The sequence below is a fragment of the Odocoileus virginianus genome, chromosome 7 (genome assembly GCF_023699985.2).
Source record: "Odocoileus virginianus isolate 20LAN1187 ecotype Illinois chromosome 7, Ovbor_1.2, whole genome shotgun sequence".
NCBI classification, from domain to species: Eukaryota; Metazoa; Chordata; class Mammalia; order Artiodactyla; family Cervidae; genus Odocoileus; species Odocoileus virginianus.
Window position 1 is genome coordinate 41393659 of NC_069680.1, and position 18701 is coordinate 41412359.

General features: G+C 37.4%; 1 protein-coding gene across 2 annotated transcripts in view; it reads right to left on the reverse strand.

The window, feature by feature from the left end:
* PRKG1 (protein kinase cGMP-dependent 1) overlaps nucleotides 1–18701 on the reverse strand; it is a 1335516-nt gene that overhangs the window by 1116043 nt on the left and 200772 nt on the right. The gene's annotated exons all lie outside the window — the stretch shown is intronic.

An 18701-nucleotide genomic window follows, 5' to 3' on the forward strand; every position in this document is an offset into this window, starting at 1 on the left:
ATAGAATTAGGAGGAAATGGATAGTTTTTCAGTGTGTGGCTCTAGTCCACAGAACTGGCCATCAGTCAGGTAAAGAAATTCTAAAAATTAATATCTGATGCTATAGATTTAGTAGAATTTTAATAGCATTGAAAATAATAACCCTAGGAGGGTCCTCTTCAATATGAGACACAAATTCACATCTGACTATTTACTCTATGGTACTAAAGTACAGCTAAGATTTCAGTAAGTAAGCTGGAGTGACTCACTCTGCCTGTGGAATATAACGGTGGTGGTAGTTTAGCTGCTAAATTGTGTCCGACTCTTGTGACCCCATGGACTGTAGCCAGCCAGGCTCCCCTGTCCATGGGATTCTCCAGGCAAGAATACTGGAGTGGGTTGCCATTTCCTTCTCTGTGGAATATAATGGATGCTTTCTAAGATTGAGTGGAAGCACTGTGTTCTTCTTGGATTCTAATAGTGGCTCTGCTGTTTGCATGACTTGGTCAAATTACTTTATTCCTCTAAATCTCAGTTTTATTATCTATAAAATGGGGATTAATAATACTATCCTATACACAGGGTTTCTATGAGGATTAAGTGAGATAATGCACTTAAAAGCATTACATAGTTAAGTCTCAGTCTCAATAAATTATTTTCATCATCATCATCACTATTACCAACCCCAGAGTTACAGACGATATGAGAAATGAGAAATACAATTTTATCAAACTTTGCCTACTTATGTTTTGAATGCTTACTATGAACCAGACACCACTCCAGTAATTCACATCATTTATGGTCTGGATGTTTGTGTCCCTCCAAAACTCATATGCTGAAATTCTAAATTCTACAGTTAATGGTAGGAGCTCTCTGGTGGCCCAGTGGTTAAGAATACACCTTGCTATGCAGAGACATGGGTTCACTCCCTGGTTGGCAAACCAAGATTCCACATGTTGTGGAGCAATTAAGCCCAAGCAACACAGTTACTGAGCCTGCATGCCACAGCCAGAGAATCTCTGCCCCTCAATGAAAGAGCCTATGTGCTACAACTAAGAACAAATGGACCCCATGCAGCCTAACTAGTTGACCAAACAAGTAAAGTTGGTGGTAACAGGAGGTAGGGCCTTTGGGGGTGATTAGGTCATGCAGGTAGAAATCTCATAAATGAGATTAGTGCCTTTTAAAGGAGACTCCACAGAGATCTCTAGCTCCTTCCACTATGGAAGGACACTGCAAGAGGATGCTGGCCAAGTCAGGAAGAGGCTTCTTACCAGCCTTGATGTACTCCCTTCCTGATTCGGAACCAGTGTGTTGTTCCATGTCGAGTTCTAACTGTTGCTTCTTGACCTGCAAACAGATTTCTCAAGAGGCAAGTCAGGTGGTCTGGTATTCCCATCTCTTTCAGAATTTTCCACAGTTTGTGGTGGTCCACATAGTCAAAGGTTTTGGCATAGTCAGTAAAGCAGAAGTAGATATTTTTCTGGAACTCTCTTGCTTTTTCAATGATCCAACAGATGTTGGTAATTTGATCTCTGGTTCCTCTGGGATCTTCCGGGATGGGGAGGGAGGCTCAAAGAAATTATATAACTTATCTAGGGGCTTAGAAAATGAGCAGGCAGTGAGTAGAAAATGAGAGATTCAAATAAAAGTCACCTTAGCACTACCATGTTAACTATTTCTCAGGGAACAATAATGCATGTGGTTCAATCAATTTAATTTCTCAGACTTAATGTTTAGCTTGAGGACTACTGATATTTCAGGATACCCTGGTAGCTCAGATAGTAGAGTTTGCATGCAATGTGGGAGACCGGAGTTCTATCTCTGGGTCGGGAAGATCCACTGGAGAAGGAAATGGCAACCCACTCCAGTAATCTTGCCTGGAAAATCCCATGGATGAAGGAACCTGGGAGGCTACAGTCCATGGGGTCTGAAAGAGTTGGACATGACTGAGCAACTTCATTTTCTTTCTTTTTTTTACTTTTATTTCTTTCTACCCAAATATTTCAATAACTTGGGCAGTCCAGAGACTCAATGAGTCCAAATGGATAAATAAATCTTAACAGAAATTCATCAAAATACAACACTTTGACCTATTACTTTCCAGCCCCTCCCCCATTAGTATTGGCCAAAGCCTTTTAACAAGGAGACTAGGTGAAGGCTGAAAGGGCAGGGAGTTAGCTTGACAACTTGAGTATAATAATTGTAATCACCTCTCATTACTGTCCATCCATTATGTGCCTGGCATCAACATTAGATATATTACATTCTGTGCTTCATTTCTCCCTCTTACATTTACATAATGGCAACATGGGAAAAATTTTCACCTCCATTTTACACAGATGTGGAGATCCAAAAGGTTTAAATAATGTGTCTATAATGCCCCATCATTGGCAAAGTTCAGTTCAAACTTAACTCCATGATTCTACAGAGCCATAAAACACAGAGTTTACCCCCTATATTAAATGGAAGTATTAATGTCAAAACAAAGGAAAGCGAGGACAGAGAAAAAGAACTCCTCACCATTCCCATAATTGTCCAGCGTTTCACACATTTGAATAACCTAGTACATCCAGTTATTGAAGTTCCTCTTTTTTTAAAAAATATCTTCCTGTCACCTACTATTGCCATTTTATTCACTGGACCCATGAACTGGCTATTCACATTTTTCTGTATTTTATTTGCACAGTGACTCCCATTAGTATCCATTTGTCTTGCTCATCTCTATTGCACCATTTGCACACAAGCATTTACTGTTGTCTAGATTTTTCTCCAAATGCTGCTTCATTCATTTGCCCAACGTATCCAGTTATAGACCTCAATGAAATAACTGTTATGATCCATCATCTGTAGACAGGCTTCAGGTATTTAATGTTCTCTTATTAAATTTTATGTTCTCTTATTTTCTTATTCATTTTATGTTCTCTTATTTTCTTATCCAATTCTTAATTTTAGTTAACTTGGCTGCCAAGTAACTGGTCAATTAATTGTAAAGCTATTAATAAAAGAAAAGTTAAATAAAAACACAAAAGATGAAGACAGACTTCAGGTATGACCCGAATACAATATTGTGGTATACCAACTCAAGTGTTTTGTGGCAGTAGCTTGGTCACTAAGTTGTGTCTGACTCTTCCGGCCCTATGGACTGTAGCCCGCCAGGCTCCTCTGTTCATGGGATTTCCCAAGCAAGAATATTAGAGTGGCTTGCCATTTCCTCCTCCAGGGGATCTTCCCAACCCAGGAATCAAACCAGCATCTCCCGGATTCGCAAGGGGATTCTTTACCACTGTGCCACCTGGGAAGCACTGGCTAGATGTATAGACCAAGATTAAAAAGTCAAGTATTTAGTGACTTATATACACACAGACCCGCAAATATAACCAACTTATTACTACACATTTCCCAGATCTGTGTGTAAAAAGTCACTGAACAACAACAACAACAAAATCAGAGGATCTGGGCTAAAATCCTGATTCTACCTATTATTTGTGTAACCTTAAGTAAGTAATTCTACAGCTTTCATCCTTGGTTTCCTCATCTTTATAGTGGGCAAAATAAGCCACCCTTACCAAGTTGTATGGATGACATGAGCTAATAAATAAATATGCAACACAAATCATAGTGTCCAACACAAATGCTCTCAATACATACCCATTTACTGTTAATACATTGGTCTCATTATCCTTTTAATTCCTATTCTACATCTGTAATACTGTATTTAATTTCAGATGTGCAGAAAAACAATATGGTTTAGGCTATGTCTTCAAACGGGGTCTTGTATATAATAGACATTCAATAAATATTTGTTGAATGAATAAACAAGCAACTATGACCCAAGAGGTTATTATGCAACCTCTGCATTTACTATTTGTAAATACAAGTTTTATAGTCTTAATATTAAAAGAAAGTAAGGGTGAGCTCCATGGGCAACACAGTAGAAGTTACATTCCCTATCATCCTATATACTGGTAGGAATTTCTTTAGCACCTTAAGGCAAAATGGCTAAAATATCTATATTTCTATCTACAAATGTTGTTTCTTTAATTCACTGCCCTCTATCTTTCTCACCTACATATCTTTTTTGTTCCTAATAAAAACATAGACTTTTGCAGAGAGACTGAAAACAAAAGCCCAGTCTCATCACAAGAGACAAAATGGACACTATGTGTGGTGATGGATATATAACTGGCCCTTGAAAAAAAGAGCAATTAGGGGTGCCGGCCCCCCTTCCCCCAACCCAAGACAGCGGAAAATCCACATTTAATTTTTGCTCCCATTAAGTTTAATTACTAATAGCCTACTGTTGACTAGAATCCTTACTGATAGCATAAATAGTAGATTAACATATAACTATATGTTATATATATACCTACATACATTTCATGAATCCATGACATAGTTTTTCCTTAATTGTTTCAACATTTCTAAGCTATATGGTTCATCAATAAACTTTTTCAAATTGTCAGAAATCTCAAAAAATTTTTCCAATACAGCTATTGAAAAAAATCTATGTGTAAGTATATCTATGCAGTTCAAACCCATGTGTTTCAAGAGTCAACTGTGAACTAGACCTGGAATCATTTCATAACATATACATATATAAAACCATACTGTTGTACACCTAAAACTAATGCAGTGTTAAATATCAGTTATGTCTCAATTAAAAACAAAGGTAGCAAGCAATTCTAATATGAGGCCAAGAACACGCATTAAAAATGAGTCTTAGCACGCTTCCCTGGTGACTCAGTGGTAAAAGAATTGCCTGCCAGCCAATGCAGAAGACATGGGTTCAGCCCCCGGGTCTGGAAGATCCCCTGGAGAAGGAAATGGCAACCCATTCCAGTATTCTTGCCTGGAGAATCCCATGGACAGAGAAGCCTGGGGGGCTACAGTTCATGGGGTTGCAAGAGTTCGACACAACTCAGGATCTAAACAACAAAAAGGAGTCTTAGTAAAATGTTGTCTAGAATTCAGGGCTAAGAGTAATTATTATTCATATCACTAGGTACCAATAGTGATATGGTTCGAAAGTATCCAGCAGCATCTTACATAGTGGCCCTGGTAGTAATGCAAAATATTCTTTCTCTTACCCACTACTCCTAAATCTATCCTAAACACATATTCTGAGGACCTCTTTATGTACCTTTAAATGTTGTAAGTGTGCAGAGGTCTTTGATTTTTTGGTTTTTTTTCAACACAGAACATCACTATGTTGTATTGCTCCCACATTTTAGTCACCATTTTCTTTGAGAACAACCAAAAGGTGGCCAGAGTTACAACTATTAGAAATCAGTTTACCTTAATATCAACCAGCAAGAAAAAACAGTTTTTATAGAATTTCGATTTTGCATCAAACATTGTATGAAGTCTTATGGAGGTAAAAAGAAAAAGTAGAGAACACACTCCCTGCCCTGCCAAGAAGAAACTGGAACAAACCAACATTCTAAATAAAAGAGCTAAAAAATAAGTAAGTGCTACCTAGGTGGTATTCATGAAAACTACAAACTAAGAGAGAAAGAGTGACTGACACAGACAATTATAATAATGGCAGCTATTGCCTATTGAGCCCTTGCTTCAGCTTGGAACTACTCTAAGTGCCTCATGAATATTAACTTATTCCTAACAACTCTAGGAGCTATTATTTTCCCCATTTTACCACTTAGGTCACTGAAACAATGGAGATAAAAGAACTTGCCCATGATCACAGAGCAAGTAGGCAGTGTAGCCTGGATTCAAATCAGTGTTCTTGCAACACAGAAATGGCTCTATAGAAGAGAGAGGCTGGAACTGAGCACTGTAAGAAAAACTAAAATTTCCCATATTTGTTTTGATGTTCAAGAAGTAGCAGGGTACAATCGAGAGACGGTCCCTTCAGCTCTTTCACACAGTTCTGTCTGACCTTGATTAAGGTATCTCCTCTCAAGCAGTTCTGACATCTATAAAATGCTGCTCCCTGATTACGAGGCCCTCTTTGAGTTCCAAAATTTTTTGGCAGTGTAAAAGAACAGAAGAAAGATGGGAGGACCCACCCAAAGGAAAACAGTGAACAGAGGTATGCATATACAATGAGAACTAGGAGATGGAGAATGGCAAAATCAACTTTCAGTGTTCCATGAAAAACAACTTATTGCATGGGTCACAGTGATCTTCTTAACGGCTTTTGTGTCATGAAAGACACATATTTTCTTAAAAAAAGAAAAAACCCTAGAAGGTCAGTTTGCACTGAGTATCATAAAGAACACATGACTCCAGAAAAAATAGGCATCTGAAGCCTCCTCTCCCAGGGAGAGTTTTTCCAGGATTCTCACAAAACAGAGTTACAGCATACTTCTCAGAGAAGAGCTTAAGATGCTACCTGCCCCTTTTCTTCACTTCATGACAGCATTTTCCAGATTTTTTGCAGATAAACTTCCCTGTGTGTTTTCTGGGATATGCCAAGACCCTCAAGTGGCTACAATTATTTATGGGAGGGCCCCAAAGAATAAGATCTCCCAGTAATATCTTAACACAGCCCAACCTTAACACACAAGTGGTAACTACGACCAATAAAGCTGAATTGAAGATACTTTGGTTTCATTCATAAATATGAAGAATCCAATTTAATTTTCTGTCTGTTCTTTCTAATCTAAGTTCTATTGCAGAGTCTGAGGCTTGAGTCTGATGAATTCTGGCCTGGGTCTTACCCTTGGAATGCAGTGACTGTATTTGATCACCTTTGGTTTTCTATGGAATTTGACCCAGACTCATCCTATGGGACCTTTGCATATCTGTATTCTTACGACATCGACCACAATTCACCTCCTAAGATACCAAGCCTGACCTGATCAGGAACACCTCGTCTTCCATAAGTTCCAGGTATTAAATATGCTGTCATTGAAAAATATGGCCATGTTCCAAGCTATTTTCAAAAGGTTCATTTTGTCATAATTTTATTCCTCAACTTGCTCCAATTGTCTTGAAAGGATGAAGAGTAAACAGGTGGGGAAAAAAAAATTTGAATATGTATTTGACCTAAACAATCACACTATATAGCTACTGAAAGGACTGCTTTGGCTGGCTTTATTAATACAAAAGAAACTAGGAGATAAATCATCCCATAGTTGGGGTGTTGAGTTGTTTGTCAAGATGAAAAAGTACATGAAAAGGTTTATGATCTTCTAAAGTTACTCATGTGTTTTTCTTCTTAGAATCTGTGTCATCAAAAAATAGCTTGTGGCTAGATGAGGTTAGCTATAATTAAAAGACCCTTCACAGAGACGAGACTGAGGACCAGTAGTGAATAAATACAGCTGTCTCAGTTAGCCCTGCATTTCCTCTGTAGTGTTTATCATCGGGTGCGAAAAATGGCATTAAGTGTTTAGAGCCTCAGATTAAATCAACTTGGAAAATTCTATACTCCTAATTTCCCATTCACATTGTACTAAACTTGGGAGCAATAGAAGACTGAAACATGAACAGCACTGTATCACGAAGGACCATGAAACAAATGAAAGCTTAATTATATAATTTCCTTCTCTATCAGCAAAATAACTTTTGTTTCATAGGTCAGATGTATTCAAGAATCCAAAATCAGATCTAACAAACTTCCAACAGTTTTCACTATTCTACTGGTTCTCAAACACTTTAAAAGAAATCATATTTTCAAAGAAAGGAGAAAGTCCCCATTGTTCATTCTAAATATTATATACAACTAGGCTATTTAGGCACCATAGCCTTGTTACTTGAGAAGCAATAAAAGTCTGTATAACTGTAATAAGAAGTTCACAAGATGGATAATTCATGTGGAGAAAACTAGGCCAACATTTACACCCTACTTGGAGATATGACAAAAAATTACTCTATTTTCTATCTAAATAATTTAAACTTGATTTGTCCAAGCTATACACTTAGAGGCCAAACACAGTGAAACATATTCAGGTCTTCAGGTGATAATGACAAACCTCAAACTACACTAAAGTTCTTGAGCAAAAATACTGCAAAATTTCAGTGTCTGAGGGATCTCATCCTAAGAAGAAAATGTCAACTTTTAACCACTTCTATTTTTAATAAGCTTTTAAAATTTCAATATTGTTCTTTTGGTACTAAAATTATATTTTCTTCCAGTTATTCTGTCCTCAAGGAAAGAATGACCAAGATTTTAAAATCAAATGGAACTTAAGCCACTGCCCTTATTTAGATGTGGATCCTATTATAAAAGTTCCTTTTATATATTTGCAGTCAAAAAGGCAAGAAGGATGGCTTTCCTTGCTAGAAATTTTGCAACTGACTTTATTTTTTCTTTAATTGGAATATAGTTACTTTACACAGCTCTGTCAGTTTCTGCTGTATAGCCAAGTGAATCAGCCATATGCATACGTACATCACCTCTTTTATTGATACCCTTCCCACAGAACACCACAGAACACAGGGAGTTCTGGTGCCAGTCAGTTCTCATTAGTTTATCTATTTTATACACAGTAGTATATATAGGTCAATCCCAATTTCTCAATTCATCCCACCACCACTCCTTTGCCCTTTGGTATCCACATGATTATTCTCTATATCTGTGTCTCTATTTCTGCTTTATAAGTAAGATCATCACTACCACTTTTCTAGATTCCACATATATGCATTGACATAATACTTATTTTTCTCTTTCTGATTTAGTTCACTCCATATGACAATCTCTAGGTCTAGCTATATCTCTACAAATGACTCAATTTCATTCTTTTCATGGCTTTTTAATATTCCATTGTTGGATTCAAACCAATTTAAAGACACTGATTTTCAAATGAACTGATAACTTACACTAAACTCATACTACCAAGATGCTAAAAAAATACTTTTCAAGGTAATTCTGACTAAACAATTAGGAAAATATCAGTTTGGACTTCTAATATAATAAACATGATTGTCTAAACCAGAATTGTCCCTGGCTCCTCCAGGAATGCATGTAAAAGCAACAAAGACAATGAAAAAAAGAATACTCTGTAAGGTTCATTTTTAGCAGAAGGAAGTGAGAAGTATAATCTGAAGACTTTAAAACTTCTGTAAAGATTGCGATCAGGCAAGGGTGCCATGGAAGAAAAGAAACACAGAGACACAGAGAGAGACTGCAGTGACAGTCTCTCTGAAAAGAAACACAGAGAATCTGCAGAGACAAGTGGGGTAAGACCAAGAGACCTCAGGAAGCAGCAGTGCCTTCAGACGGTGAGACGCACACCCTGAGATGCAGAAATATGGCTGACTAATTACTCACAGTAGAAGAAGTACACATACACACACACAGCATCACACAGAAGGGGCACATTTGTAGAAAGCAGTCTCCATATATAATAAAGGAGAATGTCTATGGTATAAAATCAGAAAGACTGAAAAAATATCCTGGACTCTTCCCCCACCCTATTCTCCCAATCCTCCCCCACACCCAACCCCTGTCCTATCCTGAGACAGGATGTGCCCAAGGCGGAAACACAAGATCTCAGAAATGAAATGGTAAGACAGGAGGAGATGATGAAATATGATCTGGCAGAGCTCATAAAAGAATTATAAGAATAAATCAAAGTCATTCAAGAAATGAAATAATTAGAGGGAGTCAAAGAGAAAATAGAAATTATAGAAGACACACAAAGGGAAATAGAGGATTAAATGAGAGAGGAAAATAAAGGACAGAAAGAAAAAAAGAATTCAGTTCAGTTCAGTCGCTCAGTCGTGTCCGACTCTTTGAGACCCCATGGACCACAGCACGCCAGGCCTTCCTGTTCATCACCAACTCCCTGAGTTTACCCAAACTCATGTCCATTGAGTCAGTGATGCCATCCAACCATCTCATCCTCTGCCGTCCCCTTCTCCTCCTGCCTTCAATCTTTCCCAGCATCACGGTCTTTTCAAATGAGTCAGCTCTTCGTATCAGGTGGCCAAAGTATTGGAGTTTCAGCTTTAGCATCAGTCCTTCCAATGAACACTCAGGACTGATGTCCTTTAGGATGGACTGGTTGGATCTCCTTGCAGTCCAAGGGACTCTCAAGAGTCTTCTCCAGCACCACAGTTCAAAAGCATCAATTCTTTGGCGCTCAGCTTTCTTTCTGGTCCAACGCTCATATCATATATGACCACTGGAAAAACCATAGCCTTCACTAGACGGACCTTTGTTGGCCAAGTAATGTTTCTGCTTTTTAATATGCTATCTAGGTTGGTCATAACTTTCCTTCCAAGGAGTAAGCGTCTTTTAATTTCATGGCTGCAGTCACCATCTGCGCTGATTAAGAGTTGGACTATAAAGAAAACTGAGGGCCGAAGAATTGATGCTTTTGAGCTGTGGTGTTGGAGAAGTCCCTTGGACTGCAAGGAGATCCAACCAGTCCATCCTAAAGGAGATCAGTCCTGGGTGTTCATTGGAAGAACTGATGTTGAAGCTGAAACTCCAATCCTTTGGCCACCTGATGCAAAGAGCTGACCCATTTGAAAAGACCCTGATGCTGGGAAAGATTGAGGGCAGGAGGAGAAGGGGACAACAGAGGATGAGATGGTTGGATGGCATCACTGACTCAATGGACATGGGTTTGGGTGAACTCCGTGAGTTGGTGATGGACAGGGAGGCCTGGCGTGCTGCAATTCATTGGGTCGCAAAGAGTCAGACACAACTGAGTGACTGAACTGAACTGAACTGATGGGAACAGATGCCATGATCTTAGTTTTCTGAATGTTGAGCTTTAAGCCAACTTTTTCACTCTCCTCTTTTAATTTCATCAAGAGACTCTTTAGTTCTTCACTTTCTGCCATAACGGTAGCGTCATCTGCATATCTGAGGTTATTGCTATTTCTCCTGGCAATCTTGATTCCAGCTTGTGCTTCATCCAACCCAGCATTTCCCATGATGTGCTCTGCATATAAGTTAAACAAGCAGGGTAACAATATACAGCCTTGTTCTCCTTTCCCAATTTGGAACCAGTCTGTTGTTCCATGTTTGGTTCTAGCTGTTGCTTCTTGGCTTGTATACAGGTTTCTTAGGGACAGGTAAGGTGGTCTGGCTTTACCATCTCTTTAAGAATTTTTTAACAAATACTTTTAAAAAAATTACAAATTCATATATTTTTTGCTCAGAAGTTCCATTTCTAGGAATTTTATTCAACAGATACACTGAAAAAGTGCAAATAATGTATGTATGTGCTGATAATTATTACACTATTCTTTGTCATAGCAAAAAACAAAACCAGCTATCCAGCCAATGAGTAGAATTGCATGCAGGCTTAAATAATAATTAGATATAGCTTTGAGAGAAGATGGAAAGCAGTACATGTATCGTATATGCATCCATTTTTGTGACAGAGGCAGGTAGAGACTATAGGTTTATATACTGGGCAGGGTAGCAAAAGAATCATGGTGAGGAAGCAGGTACAGAACTAGGTAGATGGATTGGAAATCACTGGATGGATGACAGTATAATCCTTTATAAAAAATCATTTTAATTAAAACATTAAAATGGACATACTCTTTCAGCACATAATTCTATATTTAAGAATTCACTCCAAAGAAATCATTTAAATATGCACAATGATATAAGCATAAGAAATACTCAATGCAGAGAAGTTTGTAACTATATGAAAACAGATAAGAAGAGAAATAATTCAAACACCAAATGTCCAACAATATCGCTGCTCAGTCACTCATTTATGCCTAACTCTTTGCAACCTCATGGACTGCAGCACAGCAGGCTTCCCTGTGCTTCCCTATCTCCCAGAGCTTGCTCAAACTCATGTCCATTGAGTCAGTGATGCCATCCGACCATCTTGTCCTCTGTCATCACCTCTTCCTCCTGCCTTCAATCTTTCCCAGTATCAGAGTCTTTTCTAATGAGTAGGCTTTTTGCATCAGGTGGCCAAAGTATTGGAGTTCCAACTTCAGCATCAGTCCTTCCAATGAATATTCAGGACTGATTTCCTTTAGGATGGACTGGTTGGATCTCCTTGCAGCCCAAAGGACTCTCAAGAGTCTTCTGCAACACCACAGTTCAAAAGCCCAACAGTATAGGATTATTGAAATAAATGCCATTATATCTACACTATAGGATATTATACAGTCATTATTATATATAATTGTGCTATAAAATAATTGTGCTATAAAATAATATATAAAACTTGCAAAGATTTTCACAATATGTTTATGGGTTTTATTTAGGTAATTAAACACGGAGACCATTGGACTGGGTGGCTCTAATGCCGGGGCAGCCTACAAAAACTAAGAGGATAACTACACAGACTTAATGCGCTGGAATCTCAGGAAACAAAAACTTAAGAGCCACCAAATACAAACAGCCAATCAGACTGACTCAAATAGGCAACGGCTTAAGCTTTGGCCAATTAAGTAGCCCCCTGCTTTGCTTCCATGTCTTCTCTATAAAAAGCATCCTTCTAGGTCCTGTTGGCACTGCTGCTTCTAACCCCTTTTTCTTGGTGCTGCACAAACTGAATTGGTGTTTTTTTCAAATAATACCTGGTACATTTTAATTGCTTCAGTTTACCTTTTAACAGTTCCAAATCATCATGAAGAGTATAATTCCATTCTTTAAGAGTGTACATATATACTGATACATACACAATCTGAGACTTAAAGATTATAGACAAAAAAAATCAATAATGGCTTTCTTTGGATCATGGGACTAAGAATTTAATTTTCATACTTTCGTTAACATTTATTCTAAAATGAACAAAGAGTTCTCTTACAAACTAAAAAGTTTTAGAATCAAGTATCCAGGAAAAACAAACATCAATCCATGTCAATTTAAATAGAGTAATATATGATATATTTCATCTTAGTGTTACTTTATGAATAGAATGGCAGAATGAAAGTAAAATCCAACTATGAAATGAAATGACTGGCCTGAACTTGAAGATAATTATAACTTATTACAAACAATATTTACCATGCTCTCTTAGAAATGCTTCCTTTAAATTGTTTTATTTAATTCTCACAATATTCCATTGAGGCTGATGTTGTTATTGTCCCATTTAATAGAAGAGAAAAGTGAGTCCTTGAGACGTTAAGTAATTTTTCTAAAGGTTATGTTGTATAAAAAAAATGACAGAGCCAGGACTCAATGTTTGCAGATTTAGCTATTCTGCTGTATTCTCTATACAGATACTCCATAATGATAAAACAAACAGGGTATTTCTTCAAATTTTCACTTGATGTAAAGGTGTCATTGTCTCAGAATCAATTTTATGAGATTGTAAGTAAAGTCGGCAATCTGAATGCTAAAAGCAAGGGACTGGCAATCTCTTGACATTGAGGAGTCCGTAGGTTCATTCCTGTAACTCCTGGTGGTAAACTTCAAGGGATGCATTAGGTCAGAGCTGCATTTCTGTATCTGAAAAGTAGCAAACCTAATGACATCAGTCTCTTGACCTGGGTGAGTTAAGCAGCAAACAACACTTCCATTACTGTGAATGTCAAAAAAGACTGGCCATGGAGTTACACAAATTAAAATTAAGAACTCCATGTAATCAGCTAAGTGACATTACCTAATTAGATTAGATTGATGAGTATAAAAATAAAAGCACAACTTGTTGCTATTTTTTTTTTAAATCTAGGAAATGGAAACAGTGACAGACTTTACTTCCTTGGACTCCAAAATCACTGTGGACCATGACTGCGGTCATGAAATCAAAAGACGCTTGGTCCTTGGAAGAAAAACTATGACAAATTTAGATAGCATATTAAAAAGCACAGACATCACTTTGCCAACAAAGGTTCATATAGTCAAAGCTATGTTTTTATCAGTAGTCATGTACAGATGTAAGAGTTGGACCATAAAGAATGCTGAGCACCAAAGAACTGATGCTTTCAAACTATGGTGTTGGAGAAGACTCTTAAGAATCCCTTGGACTGCAGGAGATCAAATCACTCAATCCTGGAGGAAATCAACTTTGAATATTCGTTGGAAGGACTGATGCTGAAGCTGAAGCATCAATAATTTGGCCACCTGATGCAAAGATCCAACTCACTGGAAAAGACCCTGATGCTGGGAAAGATTAAAGGCAGGAGGAGAAGGGACAAAAGAAGATGAGATAGTTGAAAGGCATCATCCACTCAATGGACATGAGTTTGAACAAACTCCAGGAGATGGTGAATGACAGGGAAGCCTGATGTGCTGCAGTCCATGGGGTCACAAAGAGTCAGTCATGACTTAGCTATTATACAACAACAATTACCTTAAAATAAAAACAGGAACCTCCTTGTTAGTTTCGCCCCAGTCATTATTAAATGGCATGATATGTAAGGCAACTGAAAGTTGTATAGTTTAACTTCCTACTTGCTCATTTTTGCCTAAATGAGCAAGGCTGCAGCAGGATAAAAATATATAAACTTTAGAAATATTTAATAAGAAAATACAGTAATTCTTGCTAGTGTTTAAATTTACTAAATATTTTACTTAAAGAGAAAAAAGGTAAAATATTCAGATATACAATTTCTCAAATCTGGTGAGAATAAATTGTTCAATAATAGTAGTTAAGATATAACATTGTCTAAGAATACTGGCCCATCAAAAAAAAGAATGTTTTGGAAAAAGATTCAGATAAATCACTTTTATCTTATGAATGCTAAATTTTAAAATTTAGAACTTTGATGAAAAGTACCATGAAATAGGCTTTTTCACCAATACCATTGATATTTGGAAATAAAGGTGTCATAATTGATGAATATCTGAGGGGAGATTGCAGTAAATGTTGTGTACGCTTTGGCTAGAGGATATGACTGAGACAAAAATAAATAAAACAGGGATGGTGAAGATATTGCACTTGGGACCCAATACCAATCCATTGGCCATGCCTTTCTGTAGTGATGGGCTAAAAAGATAATGAGGCTGAATCTGTCTCAGGGAGGATTGCAATGATTGATTGGCTATGTCTGCCAAGGAAAAGGAATAAAAACACTGAAATTCAAGCTACAAATTTGGCATCTCTAGATTAGTAACCTGAGTAGACAAGGAAAACGCAGCTAGAATTAGTATCAGCAAAGGCAGACTAAAACATTTTTTTTTTCAGATTAAGAACATGTATGTGTATTTATTCACATTGAAAAGGCAAGTTGTTCAATTAATCTGAAGATATGGACAAATAAGGAAACAAGGTTTTGGGAATGTCAGCGTCCCTGGCTTATCTTGATATGTCCAAGCTTCAAGATCTTGGGTCATCTCAGGTTTACCTCTCTTAATTGAAGTTTATTCAATTTAAAAGATGGACAACAATGCAACCTATCTCAAAGGTTCTTACAAAATCAAATGTGATCATACACAATAATGGTACCTATAATATCATGCATAACAGTGCCAAATATTCAGACCTCATGCCTAACTGGAAGAAAAATGCTTAAGGTGAGATCATTGAGGACCTGAGGAATATTGTCCAAAGTATTAGCTAATTTGTAAGCCTTGGAACCCTAAAGTTTAATATAGAAAAGCTTATGCCAGAGAAAAACAAAATAATTCACCTCACTCAGTAATGAATTCCCTTCTGCACAGTTTGTCTATGCTTTCCACAATCCAACATCAACTGCACACTATGCTAGAGTCTGCAGGTTTTGTGTGGCATCATTATTACTTATGAAGCAGCATAACTTGTTCTTTCATTATTTTATGACTTGACAATAGTTCTAATGTTTCTATTGAGCTGAAAAAGTTTAGAATACACCTAGAAACAATTTAAGGTGGAGAGAGATCAGAGAAAAGATTATTTACCTTTTCTTATTACCAGGTTACATCTTATAAAGTACTTTACGAATATCACTCTTTTCACTCAATACAAAATACCTCCACAGTCAGTAATATTGTTGCTATTCTACTTTTTTATAATTCTGTAGGCACCTGGCCTATGTTCAACCCTTTCATCCCACAGTTTATCATTCCTAGGAGGAAGAATAAAATAAAGCCAAGAATAAAGGGCTTCTGGCTAAGAATAAATCCAATACTTCTTGAGGGCTGCTGGAAATCAAGGAAAGTGATGTCCCCTGGATTCTAAATTGCTGCATATGCTGACATCACGCCTCACAGACTCTAGACCTGGTGGTCTTGCTGGATACTGCATGCAAATCTGCTCCTTGATGTTTTTGTGGAAATCCTGGCTAAGACCCATTGGATGTCTAGTTCTATATTATCAGCCAGAATGCACTAGGTAACTAAATCACACACTTTCAGTCAAGCTGGATCCCATGAATCACTCTATCCCTATGACTTTCTATCAGTTATAAATACTGGCAACAGTAAGCCCCAAACTATGGTGAGAGGGCTTGCATCTATCTTCTTGGCCACAAGGAGACATGGCCCAAATGTGGAATACAGACCCACTGCCAAGGAACACAGATGGAGGAAAATGGACACCACTATAGCAGTTCTGAAACAGAGAAATTGTTAGCCCTTGAAACTTTTGAAAAGAAATCTTTAAAAGCAACTAAATTTATATTCAGGCATAGTTTACTATTCTTGATGGAACTAAAGTAAGCATGAAATATCAAGAAAGAACTCTATTTTAAAAGAAACAATTGCATAGCAGAATTCACATTCTTTATCCTGGAGTCTTCAATACCAAAAAAGCATGACCCAATACACCACGAGTTTGAAAGAGAAGCCCTTTTTTTGTAGCCAGCTCAAAGGATTTGTGTTTGATACAAGAGATTATTCTGTTGGTGTCTACATAATAAAAATAATGTTTTTGAAAAAAAAAAAAAAGATTAGTGTGTATCATACTGGGTATTAGAAGCCTCACAACAAAATAGGATTGGAATTACAAAGGACTCCACAAAGGGCATTGTTCCAGCTATGTACAATGCCACATCAAAAGTTTTTCAGTGAAAATTTAAATTTGATTATTTAAGAGACAGCCAAAACTGTTGCAATTCACTCTTTATATATGTGTATGATATTTCCAAGAGGCAATATCATGTAAAGGTTAAGTACACAGACTTCACTGTCATGCAGACCTGTGCTGAATTCCTTTTTCTGAACTTTTAACAGATATTCAATAGTGAGCAAGTTAACCTAAGTCTCAATTTCCTCAATTGTAAAATGGGTATAAAAGAATCTACCTCTTTAGAGCTGCTGTGGGGTCAAATTACATAATATATGCATTGGGTTGAGACCAGAATGCCTGGTACAAAGCAAACATGAAGTGTAGCCCTGACTATTTTTTTGTTCCAAGAAAAGCTATTTGTCCCTCACCTAAAATCACAAAACACCCTACAAACTGCTATTACCAAATTTCCATTAAGAATATTCTATGGAGAAGGAAATGGCAACCCACTCCAGTATTCTTGCCCGGAAAAGTCCATGGACAGAGGAGCCTGGCGGGCCGCAGTCCATGGGGAGCATGTGTGCACGAGGCTGGAGGGAGATGGGTTGGTAGCAATAAAGTGGTAGGACTAAAAAAAAAATTCTAGACAATGAGCACAGTTTTATTTGCAAAGAGTTCTTTCTAGAAATAGAATAGGAAGACTTTGTCAGTGCTGTTTCTGCAATGAGTTGGGATGAGACCTTATTTCTCTCAGCACCCCTGTTTTCTCTTCAGTATAGCCTGTATTGTAGCCCCCGATTCAAAGCAATAAATGCAATCCTTGATAAGAACTATACTTTAAATAAAAACTGTTTTACACTTGACAATTTATATATAAAATAATAAAGTAGAAGTGTCAGATCAGAGCTCCAGAAAGTTCACTTTTACTTGTTTTTGAGTACTTCCATAAAGTAATCTGCTTTAAATTAAGAACTTATAAAACAATCTGCCTTAAATTCTGAGAAGAAAAGGAAGACTGAATCTTTCCCCTTCCCCCAGATCTCTGTTTAAATATGGGAAAGAGCTATTTACAAGAATAGAAGCAAAGTTTGTCTAGGAGAACCGTCGCTGCCAGAGAAAGACCCCTAATGAGAAGTGGCAGATTCTGCAGCGGCAGCTGTGTCTATGTACAGACTTACTTATTCTGAAATCATGTAAACTCATTTTAGTAGGAGTCTAAACGGGATGACAGGATAGGAGGAAAATCACACATTTTACTTGGGTCACTGTTTACTAAAGGAGTACGCCCCATCATTACGTTTAACTAGGCTGAAATTACACACTAGACTATCATACTGAAACTTCCATATATGTTAACTGGGCTTCTTTGTCTACTAAATATGATTTAGATCTTCTATATCAGCTGTCCTTAAAGTTCAAAAATGGGGGTCTCTAGGATACTGGTATATGGGAAAAGTATGTTCAAAGGAAGAGAGGCAGACAGCAAAGACAGACAAGTCTACTTAACTATTTTTGCCTTGAGGCCAGCCCTGAGGTTAGAAGTAAAAAGGAATCAGACAATGGGCACAGGTGACATAATCAACCAAGTTGCCCTTACATGTAGAGAGAATAAACCTCCACAGGATGATCTGAAGAGTTCTGACAGAATCCACCCCTCTCATAAATGTTCCCCCAGAGAGAGTCTGTGAGTGGCATTGAAAATTCCTAGCCTATTTGTTCCTGTGCATTAAATCTTTGAAGGTTCTCACTCAAATGCCATGGGGCAGCGGGAAGATTACAAGACTTTAGACCTTGTCAATTACAATAATCTTCATTTGAATTAAATTAAAAGAGTAGGTATATGGCCAGCTTCAGAGTTCAGAGAGATGAGACAAAATAGTAAAGGAAAAATAAATTTATGAAAGGCTGTCTATGTGCCAGGCTGTATAGTTAAAAATTTGACATGATGTCACAGCAGGA